General features: G+C 38.0%; 1 long non-coding RNA gene across 1 annotated transcript in view; it reads right to left on the bottom strand.

The window, feature by feature from the left end:
* LOC307187643 overlaps positions 1 to 18,172 on the bottom strand; it is a 472,947-nt gene that overhangs the window by 242,440 nt on the left and 212,335 nt on the right. Inside the window, exon 3 of the long non-coding RNA XR_013828669.1 lies at positions 5,440 to 5,601. This is a non-coding gene — a long non-coding RNA (uncharacterized lncRNA). The remainder of the gene's footprint in view (positions 1 to 5,439; positions 5,602 to 18,172) is intronic.

The raw sequence follows: 18,172 nt of genomic DNA, 5'->3' as shown, positions 1-18,172 counted from the left end.
GATCAAAATATTTTTAATGAAGTCAAATGTGGGTTTAACAATCTTTTAAATGATGGAGGGAAATCTGGAAAAGTAAAAAAGAAAAGCTTATCTATCTGTCTAACTATCTATCTATCTATCTATCTATATCTCTTCCATATATATTTCTTCAAATATTGGAATTAAATAAAATCCAAGTTTAATGAACATCTATGAATATTTGTTTATTTTATTTTTGAAAAATAAAATTCCAATAATTCTCTAGAATTGTTTCTAAATTTTAAAATGCCTGTGAATATTAGAAGGCATGTAAACTTAATTTTGTAAGATTTTCATCCTAACTGTCAAGATGATTTTTTTGAGAAGCATCTGAGGGTCTCTAGGCCACCCACCATTTTAATAACTCTGATTGTTCTGTATATCATCAAGTCACTTTGTCCAGTTTGGACAATTTTATTTTACATAACTATGAATTTTACTCTCTGTCCTTATTATAAATTTATCTCAGTAAGAAGATGTTCATCACTATTATAGGAATGAAAAAAATAGGTCAACAAAGCATAGATTTCAAGCTTCCAACAATATAATCACATACTTCTAGGTATATACTTTTATGTATGATTCAAAATACCATTTTAGACCTTTATATTTTCCATTTTATTTTTCTGCTGTAAATATAAATATGATATCCACAGAGAAATATGTCTCAACTGTTGTTAAGGATTTTTTTGAAGGTTGTTGTCATTTGGAATTTCTTTTCTATGAGATATTTTGATGTTTAGGATTTAATTCTAGGATAAAGTGTCAAATATGAGGTTGCTGGCTACATAAATACTAACCTTCTACCCCCAATTCAATTTCAAAGAGCAATTCAGGTGAGAGTAAATAAATAAATAAAAGGTTTGGTTAATGTTGGACATTTGCTTGGTACCATGTCATTCAAAACTCCTTCCATTTAGAAACAAAATTTGCATTGACATCTGAATGATGTATAATGCAGTATAATTACTTACGGGGTCCTTGAAAAGAGAAGCCCCTTTTTTTCCAAGTGATTTAACTTTGAAAAGGAATTACTTCACATGACCAACAAATACTATTAAATAGCATTTTATGAAGGTTTTTTCTGCATGTTCCTACACATGGACAGACTACTGTGTGTTCTAAAACCTGTATTTACATGACACACTTTTATGGTCCAATGGGCAAACACTACTTAGTCCTAAAATAACATCACAGTAATGACTACAGTCAAGACAGCAAGAACACTCCACCGTTATTATCCATATCAGACTGCACCAGATGGGGTATCTGTGGTAGAGTGCTGACAGTGGTGAACACTGAACAACTGTTTCTGGTATTTTTGTGTACTCTTAGGCACAGCAATATTACATGCAAAATAAGTAGTGCATAAGTGCTTGCATTTTGAGGAAATATATTGCATTATATATTTTTTTCTTCATCTGGATCTAGTAGAGAAAGAGATGACACAGAGAATTAAAGATAAATTATATTAAGTGGGATCTAGCCAAATTTCACTGGGTAGAAAGAAGGGTTTCTCAACTTCAGCACTATTGATCTTTTTGTGCTGGAACATTCTTTGTTGTGGGGACTCTCCTGTGCATTGTAGGATGTTTAGCAGTACTATTGTCCTCTACAGTACCCAACCCCCAGAGGATTGTGACAGTCAAAAATATTTCCCCACTTGAGAATCACTGATATAAAGGAAGGAGCTCTTGAACATACACAAACTCTTTAACCAACTAAATTGTATTGTGTGGCTTTGTCAATATCAGATTTTTATTAGTTTCTAGATACAAGGTATAAATTTTTTCTCAAAGTGTACTTCATTTATGTTTGTTCATTTGTTTTACTTTCTAATCATGGCTATAGTATGCAAGTATTTTCCATCTGCAATATGATTTCACACAATTTATACTGACAGCAAGAAAATAAAATGGGAAATATTGAATCAAATAATACAAGGGGGCATCTTTTAGAGGAAAGACTCAAGTGTCCATTGAGGAGGGAAATTGGCTCCTACAGGACCCCCTTGGGCCACAAGCTCCTGGAGACCTGCAGCTCTGGGCTAATTCCTGCCCAGTGTTAAGAAAATATTTAGACTGAGGAATACTTCATGACAAAAGCTGCTCCTTCCTAAAATCAGTGGGATTTTCAGTTACTTTTCTCATCTCCTTATGCTTCTGGAATAAAGAGCCTGCTTCCAAGAAATTGGGTAGGTGAAAGAAAGAAAGAGGCAAGATTATTTACCAACACCTTTAATTATAATCATGATTTGAATTGTAACAATAAACAGGAAAAAGTCAGAATCCCTGCGTCTGCATCACTGTGAATGTCCACCAGTGGGTCTAATTGTTATGCTAGGACTGTCAGTTCTGTCATTAGGTGTAGTCAGGGATTCATTGTTTTAGTTAATCAAAAATTCTGCTTTGCAGAGAGTAACTATATATACATGAATTATCAATTTTCAAATTGTTACAATATAAGAAAAGTCTACTTATTACAATATTGTTTTCTTATATTACTTCTTTCTACGATAATTTAAAAGGGATTTCAGGATATTTTGTTTGCTTTATGGTTATCACTATAAAGCTAAGTTGTCATTATTCTGTAGCTATGAAGAAGCCTTCTGATAAGGATTTCTGGCTGATATAATACCAGGAAAAATATCTTTTAACATTCAGGATTGGCAATGGAATATTGATAAGCACTAAATGAATACAATGGCAAAAACAGTCTATATTATACACAGCATTGTATTCTGTAAAACGTGCAGTATCTAATTTTATAAACATTCAATAAATATTGAAAAAGATCAAACTTTCACTCATCTGTAAGTTCCTAGTAACTTACTGCTATGTATTTAGTTTGCTAAATATTATATAGTATATATTATAGTAAATAGAGAAAATGAATGTGACTATTTATATTCAGGAAGCACATGTTTAACATTGTAATTGTCACTATGATATTGCCTTAATTTTCAGCATATATGCAAATATTCCTTAAACAAAAATATTTACTGTTCCAAGAACCTACTTGTCATTTAATAGTTCTCAAGACTTCAGTAATCCAAAATAATTTGACCTATTTATTTAAGATTATCAAGTCTTCTCTGAAACTATAAGTGTAAAAAATGCAAACCAAAGCCCCGATAGTTTAGGAAAGAGACTAAGATTTGTTTGGGTGAAACCTAATTCTGTAAATAAATATATATTCTAAAGAGATGGGAATAATGAATAGGCTTGATCAATTCTCAATTTACTTTCATTTTTAATGCCTTTTTCTTTTTAGTTCTCAAAACGTTTTCTTATACATAGAGAACAAAAGAAGAATCACCCCGAAGTTAATTTTGTAATTTCATCAGCTGGTAGCAGAGGACCAGTTGCTTTGTGGATAAAGTGTTGGCTTTATATTCTAAAGGACAACTTCAAATCCTGTTAAGGTTATATTTTTATTAAAATTTCCATTAATTTTTCCATCAATGTGATTATAGATTAATGTTAATTAATTCTTACCATTTTTTGAAGAAATAAATGGAGCCATATCTGATTCAAAGTTAAACAAGACACTATTCAGGCTTTCTCGGTAACTCTTTCCTGGGTTCAGAATTGGTTGGGGAGAAAGGGAATAAGAGATCTTTAATGGCATTTTATTGAACTTAGCAATTTAAATGGCCTACCCTGATTTTTGAAGATATCAAATTACCATATGGATGATGTCTTTCTCATCAAATCTGCTCTTATTGTTTACCAAGAAAATGACAAAGGTAATTTTTAATGTTGGATGTGGTACTCATGTGTATGGGTTGCTGATATTAATGAGAATTCTGGGATGAGGCCTCTCTGTGCTAAAAACTGCTACATCAACAAATAGATTAATATTATAGAAACTGACAACAGAAACCACTGGCATTGCTTTTCTGGAGTTTTAATTTATTATTATAGCAAATGAAAAACGTATCCTAGGAAAGAGTATAATCTTTATGCTCCTTGGGGAATGCTGGGATTTAGGGTGGGCCATCAGGTAGCCTATTTGTATTAAGACATTCTGAACTCCTTTGAGAGATGGGAAGAGGTCTTTGAAACTGATGTGTACAGCTCTGGGTCTTTGGGAACAATCCTTTCCAGACAGATGTGTGACAAAGGATTATAACAAGCTTCGGGGAGGGAATGTTATTTAAAGTGAAATGCAAACTTACCCTAACACTCTAAGTTTTAGTGATTAATATGAATGTCCCATTCTCTGAAGTACTGCAGACTGAATAATGTTCATGCTCACCTCAGCTTGGTCATTTAATAGTGATTGGAGGTTTGTAGTATTCTAGGATTGAGAGAGAGGATACAGAGCTTAAGTTTTGGAGCCTAGCACTGTGATATTAAAATTTAAAGGAGAAATCTCTATATCTTGTTTGCCTGTTTTTTTGTACTTATACTATCAAGAGAGGTTTTTAATCTCTTTAGTAAAAAGGATGTTGGAGAAATATATGAAAATATAATCCTAAATATGACAGATAAAGGAGAAAAGGCTGAAGCCCCCAAACACGAACACTCATGTGCTAAATATTTTGTTATATATCGAGATGCTTTTGCAGAATTAGACTATTAGCTATTAGACTTTTTTTTTTACCAATAATATTAAGAGCTGACATTAATTGGACATTTTCTTTGTGCCAGGCACTGTCAAGAGTTTTAATCTCATGGACCTCTCACAGCCACCATATCAGGAAGGCATTATTATTTTTCCCATTATAAAAATAAGTAAACTGAGGTTTGGGGAAGTTAATCACAAAGACTGTTCAGCAAACAACACAATCAGGCGGTGACAACGTCAAAGTGTCTATGTAGAAATTCTTAAAAGTAACAGTTTTGGGGCTTTCCTGGTGGTGCAGTGGTTGAAAATCCGCCTGCCGATGCAGGGGACACGGGTTCGTGCCCCAGTCTGAGGGTTCCCACATGCCACGGAGCAGCTGGGCCCGTGAGCCATGGCCGCTGAGCCTGCGCGTCCGGAGCCTGTGCTCCGCAACGGGAGAGGCCACAGCAGTGAGAGGCCCGCATACCGCAAAAAAAAAAAATAACAGTTTTGGTGGAAAGAGCATTAAAAGCAGTGTTTTCAGAAAGGAACAAAAAACTGAGAACATATTAATTGTCCGTGTCATAAATTGAGAGAGGAGGTGCAGATTAGCCTCTTGAAGTTGTCTGCAGCCAGGATTATAACATGACAAATAAAATGTTCTAGCAACCCATAGATTGACATCCCCAAGCAAAAGAGTGGAAAAAAAGATCATCATGCCCACATCTCCTCAAAAAACACGTGCATTCCATATGGGGTTGGGTGATCCAGAGCAGGGGTTTAACAGTTTTTCTTTAAGATTGGGTTTCATTCTGCTAACAGCATGTTGGCCGAGTGCCCACTAGTAAGCAATTAAGACTTTGTGCTTGCCTGCATTTTAGTATCTCTCCTCCTGAAACATGCAGCCACATGGGAACAGAAGCTTTGCCAGCATGGGTCACGGTCTGGGAGCAGCATCAGGAGAGCGTCTATACTTTAAGGACTCAGTCTTCTGGGAAGCTGAGGAGAGGATGGATGATTGATTGGCTGTGCCTGTGAGAGAAGATTCAGAAGGGATTCGTTAAGAAACGGGGAACTACAGGACGATATCAAAAGTGAAGTTAGGAGAAGAAAGCAAAATGCTACCAAGTAATCTAAAGGAAAAAGATAAATCAATGTCTGAAAATTAAGAAGCAATTGGGTTAAACAAAAAGGAGACAAAAACTAGATGGCTAGTAAGAGTTTCTTAACCATTAAACTTGGATGATTCCCTCATTAATTTGTTTTTATAAGAAACACACAAGTGCTGAGAACCTCAAATGTGCCAGGAACAGGGCTGGAGACACGAAGATGAGTGAGACATCTTCGTGTAAGGGTGAGGGGAGAAGTCGAGCCTCCATGCGTGGTGGTGTCAGACTAAATAGCTGACGTACTATTCATACAGACTTATGGAAATGGCAACAGTGCAGCCAAACTAGTTTCCTCTCCCCAGTCTCACTTGATTTTGTGCCTGGAAAGAAAGCATCTTGACTCAGGTTGGCCGAAGGTGTGCCTAAAAGAATTAGAAAGTTTTATTCAAAGATGAACTAACCTCCTTAGGAAGGGCAAGCTTTTCACATCTGAAAATAAAATAGGTCAAATCAGTGGTTTCAAATCTGACTGATTACTGAATACCTCCTGGGCATGATTTCACAGTACACAACAGAACTCCTGCTTCTGGAAATTCTGGTTCAATAGGTCTAACCAGATATATTCTCATGATGTAAACATTGCCCTGAACAATTGTGAAAAGAACTAAAATCACAAAAATAATATTTTTGTCTTCACAGTAGACCTTATTAGATTAAAATTAAAGGAAGAACTACTATGTTGCTGGCTACATCTGTGTATAATTTATAAAAAACCAAAGGTACAGAAAACAATCCTTCCAATTATTAATATGGCCCCTGAAACAAGCAATCTTACTGGTGTATATGAAAGCAAATTATACACATTATTTTCAGGGATAGATCTGTTGCATTAACTGAAGCACAAAAATATTCGAGTAGTTTATATTTTCTAGCTACAGTAAGTCCCCTCCATACAAACCTTCAAGTTTCAAACTTTCAAAGATGCGAACATATTATAAATCTATTACTGTACGGTACTATATAGCCGATTGTGTTAGTTGGGTACCTAGGCTAACTTTGTTGAACTTACGAACAAGTTGGACTTACGAACGCACTATAGGAACAAAACTCGTTCGTATGGAGGGGACTTAATGTACTTGGAAATTTGAGCATAAACCAGGTTTACATGGAGCATTAGTCTCATCACTAACAAGGTGTTTTGACTTTATGGGCTTTTAGATGACAGGCAAAAATTATAATTTTATGAAAGTCATGGTCTGGATCAAAAAGAATTTTAAAATATAGTTAACATGCTCAAATATCCGAGCCATAGAAATTCTTGGGTTTAAAACTTTATTTTTCAATAATGTCAATCTTTGCTTAAGTAAAATCAAAAGATAAGGTTGGTACAGCTTAGGGCAGAGCAGGTGTAGCTGTCCAGAGTCTCCTCTTTGGCCCCCATGTTGTCTACAGTAAGAGCTCTTAACTCCCTCTTCAGAATCCTGGAATGCCACAGAGCACAGACGGAATACAGAGGACCCGTTTTAAATTTTATTTCCCAGTAAATCTCCACAACTTGAGCATTATAGTAGATTCCAACAGATATGTGAGGTTAACTGGGTATCCATTTGAGTTAAATCTCCCCAATGGCTCAAAGCAGACTAAGGAACTGTGCACATGTGGTTGGATCTGGCCCACTAGGTCACTCCAGTGGGCACACCAAGTGACATAGATAAACAACAGGGGCCTATCTGTCAAGCTTAAATTGATCTCTAATCTCCATTCGCCAGTTAAATTAACTTGAGCAAGTTGGTGAACCTTTTCCAGTCCTCTTCCCTTGGCCTGTAAAGTGGGGATAAAGTCTTCCTTTCACTCTGGTAGAGACTGATCTTTAGCAACAGGACAGGCTGTTGCTTTTCCTGCTTTCCTGTGATCAGGCCTGGTTCAGAATTTGGGAAGTTGCTCTAAATCCTTAAGGCCTATTCAGAGTGTATGCTTTTCATTTCTCTGCACTAAAAGTGACTCCTTTTGATACAGAAGAATTAATGACGGGCTTCCATGGGCAATCAATTGCTGCTACTTTTCCCACAGCACTAAGGAGAACATCTTATTAAATTCCAAGTTCTCAACTAAGTTGGTTACACTTAGCATATAATAATTATTTGCCATGGTCTTGAAACTATTTATCTATTAACAATCACATTAGGTAGATTTTGTTACAAATTACTGCATTTTCAATGTGCTCAGGCAGATACACACCTCTGGCTAGTCAGATAAATCTGAAGATTGACAAAGGGAAAACATAGAACTCTCTAGGTAAAGTATAGAGTACTGTGAGTATAAGTGAGAGTGTATATGCATGTGCATATACCCTGGGGACCACAGAAAAAAACAACAACTATGATAACAAAAATAACAACTGTGAATGCCCCAGAGATGGGAATTCCATCTCATTTTTGAGATTTATTTATTTATTTTTGTAATTTATCTTTATTCTACACTGGAGTATAGCTGATTTACAATGCTGTGTTTCTTTCTGGTGTACATCCACTAGATTCACTTACAGAGAGACATCTATATATTCTTTTGCAGATTCTTGCCAGTCATATATTCTTTTCCAGTGATTACAGTGTGTTGAGTCAAGTTCTATGTGCTATACAGTAGGTCCTTATCGGTTATCTATTTTCTCTAGGGAAGGGTATGCATGCTAATTTCAACCTCCTGATTTATGCCTCCCCCCCTCCCACCTTTCCCCTTTGGTAGCCATAAGTTTGTTTTCTAAATCTGTGACTCTGTTTCTGTTTTGTAAGTTAGTTCACTTTTATCCATTTTTAATTACTCCTATAAGTGATATCATATGGTAAGTCTCTTCCTCTGTGTGACTTATGTCACTTAGTACGATCATCTCAAGTTCCATCTGAGTTGCTGCAACTGGCCTTATTTCATTCATTTCATGGCTGAGTAATATTCTATTGTACATAAGTACCACATCTTCTTTATCCATTTTTTCCTTCCAAGGACATTTAGGTTGCTTCCAAGTCGAGGCTCTTGTAAACAGGGCTGCACTAAACGTTGGGGTGCCTGAGATTTATTTTTAAACTGGTCCAGTCAAAAGAAAGGATTGCTTAGCTCACACGGCTTACTTCATGTTCTTTCCAAAGGAGGTAGTATAGTAACACATGGAGCGTATATGGCTTTTGTATAATGATGAGATTTCTTTGAAACATAAGTGCAATAAAACTGTAAACTGGCTGCAATGGAAAGAATTATATTTCTTTCAGGTAAGACACCATCACCTGTTTAATCAAATAGTTCAATACTGAGAAGCAAACTCCCCTGAATTCTGCCCTATTCTTGCACTTTACAAGGATTTTGCAAGCACTCAGTGCAGAGAACCCAAACATTTTATTTTGGCAAGGGAAGCTTTACAGAAATATTTGCAATATTTTGTGCTAATCCCTTCACGAGTCACTTTGGTGTGGCAAATATTTGTTCTAGAAGACTTTTTGACAGTTACAGAGTACATCAATCTGTTGTTTTAACCTTTTGAAAATAACCCTTGTGTCTTCTTGAAGGAAATAAAGAGTCATTGATGAAACCTTTTAAGTTTTCAACTTCTTTGCAATAAGGTACCTGGAGGAGAAATCAGCACATTCCCTCAAGGGAATGGAGTACATCTCTGCTTACTTTCTTGGCTCATTGCTTTATGGGTATGAGGGACCTAAAAAGTAAATGGTGGTCAAAAAGAACAAACACATTTATTAGAGCAGTTAGAAAAGACTGTTTTGATATTTGCCAAGTTCCTTCTCAATAACATGTTTGGCAGCTACCAAATGACACAGCCTGCCCAGAGTTGATTTTGACGAAGCCTCTGGGATGTGTTAAAAAGTAAACCAGAGCAAATCACGTACTGGAAAGCATAACTCAATCAAGGAAAAATGTATGATTAAGGGTGACATGGGCAAGGAAAGCTTTGCCAGAGCTCAGGGTAAATATTTGTATCAGTGTGAAGAGAAACCTTCATGATGCTGATGTCAACCAGCTGGAATTTTCATTGTTTATAAACTTTTGTTGTTAGAGTTGAATTCTGGCAAAAAAGGTACCAAAGAAAGAGCAGTTTCCCAGCATGAAAGTTTGAATTCTGATAAGGCAGCCTGACCAGATATGAATGCAACGATGCAGAGTTTCAGGCACTTTTTCCTTCCAGGATTCTCTTGCCAAGAAACAACCTCTTGCCTTAATCCCACTTTGACAAAATCCATCAGGATTACCAAAAAGACAAAATGTTGTTTTGTTCTGTTATAAGGATTTACAGCTTCTTCTTTCTTAGTAGACTGATCAGAAAATGGGTAAGAATATAAATGGATTTTTTTGTTTCACTTTTTTTTTCCACAGAAGAACATTGTCACATGAATCAGATATTTTTTTCTTTTTTAATTAATTAATTAACTTATTTGTGGCTGCGTTGGGTCTTCGTTGCTACGCACGGGCTTTCTCTAGTTGTGGCGAGAGGGGGCTGCTCTTCATTGCAGTGCACAGGCTTTTCATTGCAGTGGCTTCTCTTGTTGCAGAGCACGGGCTCTAGGTGTGTGGGCTTCAGTAGTTGTGGCACTCGGGCTTCAGTAGTTGTGGTGCACGGGCTTAATTGCTCCGTGACATGTGGTATCTTCCCAGAGCAGGGCTCGAACCCTTGTCCCCTGCATTGGTAGGCGGATTCTTAACCACTGCGCCACCAGGGAAGTCCCTGAATCAGATATTTTAATGATTGAAAATAAACAGTTTGGCATTGAATCCATGTTTTTGAGGAGTGTCCATTAACTTCATGATGCTAGGCAATTTACTTTTTGCCTCATTGTGGGTCATTTCATATTTTTAAGCTGCATAGTTTAACAAGTTAAAGGATTTGGGCACTTTATTTAACTCACCAACTAAGGAATCTGTATTTTCTTACTAAACTATGCTCTGTTGTACTTTCTGAAATATTGGAGATAGCCAAAAGTTATAAATCAAACAAATTACAAGGACATGGGCTTGCATACGAATTTATAGTAGTTCAGAACAATTAACTCAACTTTCAGTCAGAAAAAGAGAAATTGGTGGAAACTGACTCATAACACATAGTCCTTCCTCTCTGGAAAATAAGCACACACACATGGTGCTCATACAGGAAAAGACGGACACACCGAGATTCCCCATTTTCAGACACTGACTTCTGCCAGAAAACTTCTCTGCAGCGTGGATATTCTGATAATTGTTCCTTGCTTTTCCATCAGGGTAGCCTGAAAGCTCCAATATGAACCACTTTCAGTGACGGATGTGTAGTGAGATTCACTGAACGGGAAATAAAGAAGACTCCAAATTCTTATCAAGTTATACTTTCTTTTAATAGCTGCATGTATTAAATATAGTTCAATCTGACAGGCCTAAAACATAGCACAATAAGACTTACATGGTTGTGTTGTTTTTGAAAAGGTTCATTACATCCATTTAGGAAGAAGATCAAGCTTGAGAGACCCTCCCCTGGCCTCCTCTATCCCACAACGAATTGAAAGTTGTCCCTGCCAATGCAGAAACAGGACACACCACAAACATAACCACATTACCTAGCTGCACTAAGAATAGAAACCAAGCCCCTGCTGGTGTAATTAAGAAATCTTCTCTTCCAGTCCCTGGGCTTTAGAGACCTGGATCACTAACTAATTCTAATTTAGAACGCATTTTTGATCAGGGCCTTTGTAAACTAGGAATTGAGCTGAACATGAAAACTCTTCACTATAAGTTTCTGAACTACTGTGTCCCTCTTGTGAAGTAGACTTGCTGGTCACACTGGCCCAGAAACCAACCTTCAGAGTGTGGGTCTGTCTGGTGCGTTGAGATGGTGGTGTCTTTTCAGAAGCTGAAGAAGTGCCAAATCCTTCCACCTGAAGTTTGCACATTGCATTGCAGTGCATTAGTGCATTCAACAGCCCATGGAAGTCAAAAGAATGCAAAAAAATAAATAAATACCATACTTAAAGCTAGAAATCCTACCAGGTGGGAACCCTGGGCTAGGGCACACTTAGATTTCAGTTACATTAAGGTACATATACAAATATAAAAGTGACCAACCTGTCACTGAGCAATTCCTTTCTCATCCCCTTCTTACCTCTCAATGACAGGACATTCTCTAGGTCATTCTGCCTTGTGGATTGGGACCCTCTGGCATTATATTTTAATTAAACGGTCAGACTATTAACGCGTGAAAATCAGTCACTGCAAATGTTGAGCTAACCATTTTTCATACATAATGTGTCCATATCATCATTATAACAGCCATATACTAAAGATTGACATGGTCACTTTTAAAGAAGAAGCCCTGATAAATATTTGACTTAAAGATTCTTGGGATCATACTAAGGGGCTAAGAGGTCAGATCTCATTGCTGATTTTTTCCCCTGCTGTGTACTAATGGAAAACCACTCAGTCCCTCTGCTTGTGGGTCCATTCTAGAAGTTCAACAGAGGAAATAATTGTGTACTCGCACGCATTCAACATTTTGTTCAAAAGGGAAGGGATTCTGAAAATTTTTTTTAAACTATTCATGTAGCCTAATGCCACTGGTTTGCAAGCCTAATATATCTTCTTTATGGTATCCCTCCCCCTTATCTTTTGGGAATTTTCCTTCCCTTCACTTCAACCATATGTTACTGTAGAAGGCACCAAGTTAATATAATTTTTATCTGTTGCCTAACCACATTTGATTGGTCCAATTTGAGGAAATCAGAATCTTGTCTATGAATCTAAGATAAAAATAAGAAATCCCATTTCAGTCTAGATGCTCTCTTGAATAGAGGAGATGAAAAAATCAAGCCTGTTGATATCCTTGTACCTCACTGTAGACTTGAGAATGAGAAAAAGCCAGACTGCAGCAAGAATGAAGACTAGCATAAGGTGTAGAGATCAGCAAAAGATGGAGAGGTTGTTTTTGAGTCTCTGCTACCAGCTTACCCAGGCCTACCTATATCCCTTTCCAGGAGATACTCCAATGCTATGAAAAATACAAAAAGCCCTAATGCTTATGTTAGTTAAAATGGGTATCAGTTAGTTGCAGCAGCAGTTAGGGCTTAACTCCTAAACCCACTGCCCTCAAAGAAATAATAAAGGAATTTACTAAATACCTAGTGTGTACTAGGCTGTTCATAGGCATTATCTCATGTAATCCCTTTAGCAATCCTAGAACTTTAAATAACCTTATTTCCATTTTACCGAGGAAGAGACTGACGATCAGAGAAGTTAACTACTTCAACCCTGGTCACACTGTCCATCACACAGAGTGAGTCCAAACTCCATCCTCTTGTGTTGCTTGCACATGTCCTTAGAAATCTAGCTGAGGAAGAAAAACTCCCTTGCATTCAGTAAATAAAAGGTATAATAAATTTCAGAATATTGTTAGTGATGTATTATCACAGATAAAGAAATGTAAATGCAGGACGGAGTAGCAAGGACAAGCGTCTTGAGATAGAACTCTCTCAGTTACAAATGACAGAAAAGACAACCAAACTCACTGACTGATTCAGGAACTCAGAAGTGCAAAGGTCAGTCTTGCTTCACACACAGAGGATCTGGCACTACAAGGAACCCATCGGTCCTCTGTCTTTGTTCATAGACTCTGCTTTTCTCTTTGTTGCTTTCACCCTCAGAATACTTTCTGCAAGTAGTGTCCTTAAGCATGTTTCAAACACTTGCAGGTCCTGAAAATTACACTTGTGGCTTGTGTAAAACGGGGGCCTCTGGCCTGAAGTCCTTTGCCCTTTCCCCAAAGATGGAGCCAAGGGAAAAGGCTATTATAATCCCTGAAAGTTGACAGATAGCTGTTTGGCAGAAAGTTCCAGGTTTTTGGTACCAAGAGCATGGTACAGAAGGAAACGGGTGGGCTTCAGAAGGGCACATCCCCTTGGCCTCTCATGGAAAGGCAAAGCCCAAGACCAAGAGTAGTCTCTGGATGGAGTCCCCAGTTATCCAGACCTATGAATGACACCAGGTGGCACCCAGCAACTTCAGACTTGCAACTACTTAATATAAGGTCCAAGGGAAGATAAAGGAAACAAACAAAAGTCCTAAAACACCTCTGAATTGAATCCTATTGGCCAGACTCGGGTCTCATGCTCATCTTTGACTCAATGATTGTTGCCAAAGAATTGGAGTATGCTGATTAGCCGGTCCTGATTCTGAGTATGCATCTGGAATTGGGTGCTTGGGTCAGCACCACAGAACCGTACAGATGGAGAGTGGCTGAGTGGTTATGCTGCTACCTGAAGCCAGGGGTTAGATGCTGAGAAGGCCAAAGAAAAACATGCAAACCACAGCCTGACTATATAAGACTTCTCAGGAGAATTATAACTTGAGATGTTAAGAACTACCATGATAATATGTAATACAATACAACAATAATTATTATTATAATTCTGAGCAGAATCATACAAGTAATAACTAACATTTATTGAGCATTTAGTGTGTGAGAACCATTTTGCTAATGGCCTAAAATATATCATTTCATTTACGTAACTGCCCTGATGTATAGATATGATCATCATCCTCATTTTATAAATGAGGAAACTAAGGGTTAAAGAATTTGAGCAACTTACTTTATGACAAAGCCGGAGTAGAACTCAGGACGGTGTAACACTGATGTCTTGCTATTCACCACTACGATATATGTGGAAATTTTCATTTCTCACACACTTAGCCATAAACATTTGATGTTATGAATAAAACATCTGATAAAAGACTTGCAGAACTGTAATTCTACATCTTGAATCCTATGGCAAGTCAAAGGAGAATACAAAAGGGAAGATGGGTACAAGGACCTTTTCTCCTTGATCGTGTTCCTTCCTAAGATTACATCTTTAGCCCAAGGAAGTCTGTCTGAAGATGCAGGAGCTTGGAATCTCACCTTGCAGACTCAGAAGTTGTTTTTTGGTTATTTGGGGTTTTTTGTTTATTTGGTTTGGTTTCCTTTCTTCATGGTTTTGACTATAAACTGTATAAGTAATTTTGTTTGCCTGGGGTGTGCTTTGGGTTGGACATAATAGCAAAGTTTAAAAGTTCTGCTATTCTTTGGAGGATATTGTTATACTCTTTCAAAATTGAAGGCTGAGAAAAAGATTTTTATCTTATTATTTTTTTTCTGTTCTAGTTTTTTTTTAATTAATTAATTTTTTTTGGCTGCGGTGGGTCTTCGTTGTGCACGGGCTTTTCTCTAGTTGTGGCGAGCAGGGGCTGCTCTTGATTGCGGTGAGTGGGCTTCTCATTGCGTTGGCTTCTCTTGTTGTGGAGCATGGGCTCTAGGCACGCAAGCTTCAATAGTTGTGGCACGCGGGCTCAGTAGTTGTGGCTCTCGGGCTCTAGAGCACAGCCTCAGTAGTTGTGGTGCACGGGCTTAGATGTTCCCTGGCACGTGGAATCTTCCCGGACCAGGGCTCGAAACTGTGTCCCCTGCATTGGCAGGCGGATTCTTAACCACTGCACCACCAGGGAAGCCCTCTCTTCTAGTTTTTATCACTATTAAAATAATGGTAACAATCTTGAAATCATTTTAAATGGCATGTCATTTGTGAATAGTTAATACTATGTCAATGGTTCAAAATCAAATCGATTAAAATTTACATATTGGGAAGTCCTTTTTTCTACCCATGGCCTCTCTCTTCCCTATAGGTCATCATTTAATCACTTTTATGGGGTTTTTTGGTAGCTTTTCAATGTTACTAAATTTATTATGTAAAACTGTTCCATCATAACTGTTACAACATTCAAGTGTTCAGGTTCCCATGTTCCTTACCAAATTTTTCCATAGGGAAATTTGCAAAATCAGATATTTCAAACCAGAAGAATAAAAAAGAAATGGGTGGAGGAAACCTAAGCCATAGCTGCAGGTATTTCATACCACTTATTTTTTCCCCTTGAAATCGTGCAAAGTTGATCTCATTTACTCTTCAAAATATGGAAGTCATAGTTTGGGTGCCAACAGTCACTGCAACTTGAGGTGCACAATTTTTTCCTTTAGGTTCAAAGTCCTACCACCATGAACATAGCTGACATTTCTGATGGATCCAGGTATTCATGGAACAGCCAACACCTGTCAAGTTCTCGGAGCTGCAGGAGTTAAAGAAATAAGATCCCTGAAGTGTGCGGTAAGTCATCTACTGTCCCCAAGAGCCAACATGTGAAAAAATATCACATGAGGACACGAGTGGGTGTTAATGGCATGTGGGTTTTGGTTCAACCTAGGAAAGATGGTAGTGGTCCAAGCTGATCAACATTTAACATCTTTGCAATTATTTGTTGATTCTTCTATAATTGTGTTGGGGAGAAAAAATAATTTTCTCTCTACCCTTCTGAGTTCTTGGCTAAGACCCATGTACTAGAAGACAGATGGACAAGAAAAAAAACCACACAAATATATTAACATGTATATTTCATGTAAACATTGGAGATATCTATGGGGATAAAAGTAACTCTGGAGATGGCTCAGGATTGAAGCTTAAATACGAGGCCTCTTATGGGAGCGTAAATGACTTTTACAAAGAATGAATGGGCCCTTAGAAGAACAGATGGGAGATATGATAGTTTGTGACAAATTTGTCTGGGTGTGATGTCAAATTCTAGACTCACCTCCTGGGACAGGTGTTAATATTCTGTGGTTGATGAAACTCTTGGGGAGGGGATTTATGACAATTGAATTCCTTTTGAAAGATTTGTCTTTAGGTCCATAAGGGAAATTCAGAGAAAGTTTCTACCTGCATTTGCTGGTTTTCAAGTGCCTACTGCTCAAAATAATCAATATGACAAAGTGCCGTATTTGGAGGCTGCATATTCTGCTACCCTTCCCCTTGACTCCAGACTTTATAAAGGCAATTTTTTTCACTGCTGTAGCTCCATTTCCTGACTTGTCTGATATTAAATAAATATGGAACAGGCTGCTTCCGAGAGAAGGGACCCTCCTTTTCAGGAGGTATTCAAGGAGAACTCAGATCTTCATTTGGAGAGAAATCGGTGAAGAAGATGACCTTTAAGTCTCCATCTAACTCTTGGATTCTGTGATTCCCAGAATAATAAAATCAGTTACTGTTTGTATTCCCCTAAGAAAAGGCAGAAAATGGATGGCACACAAAGAACCACTGGCTCAGGCCCTGCAGGTGGTGTGGGAACTAGGGATGGTGCCAAGGGTTGGGAGGGACCCCCCCTGGGAAATCACTGTCACTGTCGGACTGCCTCCAGTGTCAGAAGTAGAGCTTGGTGGGCTACAGGATCTGCATGGAGGAGTAAATAAAATAAATAAAACTCCTTACATCAGCCACAGGGGTTTTCTAAATTCTCGGCAAAAACGTAGAAGATGATGTTTCTTAAAAAAAATAAAATGAAGGAGTAAAAGCGAGTAAATAGTCTTGGAAGCATGATGAACAAAAAAATAAATAAAATAAAATAAAATAAAAACAAAAAACAACACTACCAAGACGAATAAAAGTAGACACGAAAGTAGTAAATGAGAAACAAATGGTATAAGCAGGCTGTGTTTTCCGTCGCCCTCTTTAACTGAACTCTCTAGTTAAAACTTCTCATGCAGTATCTGAGCAATGTGGTAAGCACCTATAATTGGCTTCTTACGAAAAAATCAATGCTGTTAAAAACCCACATGTCTGAAAAGGAAATCTAAATATAAGTCTGATATAAATGGGTCTTTATGTGATTGTAATTTCTTAATTGGTTATAAATACATGATTCTTTCTTAGGGGTGGGCTTCACCTCCACATCAGGAAGGGAAGCAGTCCCCCTGGAGAGACGGAGCAGCCCTGGGCCCAGGGACGGATGCAAATCTGTAAGTCGCTTCAGCTCCTCCCTGCAGCAGCCTGGTCCCCACCAGGCGGCCAGCTCCTCCCTTTAACTGCACTGAGCTCTGCAGCCAGTCGACTACACAGCGAAGAGGAAAGAGACGGGGACTCTGGCTGAAGGGGGCCCCGGAGACTGCAAACGTATTGTATTGTCCTTGAAACTCCACAGTCTCCACTCCTCTCTGCACCCTCTTGCAGCAAGCATTTCTCCTCTTACAAAACAAAGAAACAAAGTGGCAATTACTTTTTCATACCCTCTATTAATGTAACCCCAAGAAATAGCCCTCTTTTACCCCAGACTTCAGTAAGCACAGATTTGGGATCCAGCAAGCATTATCTTAAAAGGGCCATCTTTATTTGGCTCTAGAAATTGAAACAAACAAACAAAAGTAATCCCAATTCAGATCTTTTAAATCAGCTTTCTCCAAACATTCACATTTGGAGTACTTGAAAACTTGGCACTCTGTAGCCGTGAACCTCACCTGAGGGACTGAGGATCCAATGCCTAGGAGTCTTAGGGTACGTGGGATAGATGAACCAGGGCACAGAATCATCAGAAAGGCAAAAGAGCTTTATCACTCTCTCTGTCTCTCTCATTCTGTATTATCCCCTGAAGAGGCAGCCCAGACAGAGCGTGGCCACTATTTC

This window comes from Stenella coeruleoalba, assembly GCF_951394435.1.
Source record: "Stenella coeruleoalba genome assembly, chromosome: 6".
NCBI lineage: Eukaryota > Metazoa > Chordata > Mammalia > Artiodactyla > Delphinidae > Stenella > Stenella coeruleoalba.
The sequence above is the reverse complement of the archived record's forward strand: the minus strand, read 5'-3'. Positions and strand labels throughout refer to the sequence as shown.